Below are 2020 nucleotides of genomic sequence, written 5' to 3'. Positions count from 1 at the left end.
ACACTAATGCACGTAAATACTATAGAATATACAGTAAAAACAATTAAATTACTAGCTAAATTACGTATCTTGTAACACAGCAAGCGAAAAGCGCTTGTATCCGGCGTCAGGGCTGCCAACCTCTTCATCTCTATTAATAGGCTTATTTTAGCGAGGACTGGCTCCCATGCCTGTGATAGTTTGCTTCTTATGCACTCGTCGTTTCTTCCGTCGCCTGTTATTCTACTTCCAATGCATCAAAATTGCTTCATATGTTCTATTTCGTGGTCCCAAATTTTGATATTTAAGTTTGTTGCTAGTATCGTTTCTGCTCCTAATCACTGCTCTCCTCTTTTTTCGGTTTACTATCTACCAATATGTTGTGCTAATTGAGTTCTTCGTTCCATTCAATAGGTAGCTAACGGCCTTGCCGCAATGATAACACCGGTTCCCGTCAGATCACCGAAGTTAAGCGCTGTCGGGCTGGGCTAGAACTTGGGTGGGTGACCGTCCGGACTGTCGGACGCTGTTGGCACTCAGCCCTTGTGAGGCAAACTGAGGAGTTACCTGATTGAGAAGTAGCGGCTCCGGTCTCGTAAACTGGCATATGGCCGGGAGAGCGGTGTGCTGACCATATGCCCCTCCATGTCCGCATCCAGTGACGCCTGTGGGCTGAGGATGACACGGCGGCCGGTTGGTACCGTTGGGCTTTCATGGCCTGTTCGGGTGGAGTTTAGTTTAGTTTTTATTCAGGAGGTACTGCAATTCTTCCACAATTTTACAGAGGACAGTAATGTCAGAAGCAAACCTTATCATTGATATCCTTTCACACTGAATTTTAATCCCACTCTTGAATTTTACTTTTATTTTCGTCATTGCTTCTTCGAGCCACAGACTGAATACATGAGAAAGACTGCATCCCTGTCTTACACTCTCTGTAATACGAGTACTTCATTCTTGGTCCTCCATTATTATTGCTCTCTGTTGGGACTTTTACATATTATACAAGGTGATTTTCCCAAATGGGCACAAACGACAAGGAAGATTCCTGAGAGGATAACGAGCAAAAAGTTCATATGGTCGGAAATGCGTTCCAAGGAGGTACACCGACTTAAAGATGGAGGTAAAAGGTCTTTGACAGTGAGGATTTAAATTATGGAAAACATACACCAGGAAAGCGGAAATATTCTGTCTGTGGTAGTGTTTTAGCTACACATTCAAGATGCGGTCGCCAATAAATCCCCGCTCACACACTGAAACTGAACTGGTGCTGATGGTTTGCTGCCACATGGTCGTTCTCCGCAGTCCATAGGTGGGTGTTTCGAAGCTTGACAATAAGCACCTGTAAAGGTAGCCTCATCCACAAATAGGATGGTTGTCAGAAATCCAACACTATGGTGATCAGTGCGACGAACGAGCGACAGAACCGTCTCCGCAGAAGCAAGTATGTAGGTAGTAGAGCCTGCACACGTTGTGATACGGATAGCGGCAGTTGTCGTGGGGAATATTCCACAGTTCGTCTGGCTTACTCCAAGCCGCCGGACCACCTGCCTGGTGCTGATACCGGGATCGTATTCTGCAGTGTTCAACACATTTTATCTCCACCCTCATGTGGTTGTGGCTCCTTTGAAATAAAATACCGGCCGCATGTCCACTCGACATTTTCTGCTCCTTATCCCCACAGAGATCGTTTCATACAGTCTGCCCTATTTAGCAAAATCATCCTCTGTACTACCCGTTTACGTCTATAGCTTAGACCTATTTTTCTGAGCATTTCGAACATCTTGGCCCATTTTAAACTGTCAAACGCTTTAGCTATGTGGCAAATTCTATGAAGACATTTTAATTTTTCTCACGTCTTGCTTCCTTTATCATCCACAACGTCAGAGCTGCCTGTCTGGTACCTTTATCTTTCCTAAAGCTAAACTGATCCTCATCTAACACGTTCTCAGCTTTCTTTTCGGTTCTTTTCTATATTATTATTGTCAGCAGTTTGAATGCGTGAGATGTTAAGGTGATTGATACTTCTCGTACTTATTTG

The 2020-nt window shown here is 44.3% G+C and overlaps 1 pseudogene; it reads left to right on the top strand.

Annotated features, from left to right (window-relative positions):
- Positions 1 to 396: 396 nt before the first annotated feature.
- LOC126254238 (5S ribosomal RNA) lies at positions 397 to 514 on the top strand (annotated as a pseudogene).
- The last annotated feature ends 1506 nt before the right edge of the window (positions 515 to 2020 follow it).

The sequence above is a fragment of the Schistocerca nitens genome, chromosome 4 (genome assembly GCF_023898315.1).
Source record: "Schistocerca nitens isolate TAMUIC-IGC-003100 chromosome 4, iqSchNite1.1, whole genome shotgun sequence".
Classification (NCBI taxonomy): Eukaryota; Metazoa; Arthropoda; class Insecta; order Orthoptera; family Acrididae; genus Schistocerca; species Schistocerca nitens.
Note: the sequence above shows the minus strand (reverse complement) of the source record. Positions and strands in the feature narration are given on the sequence as shown.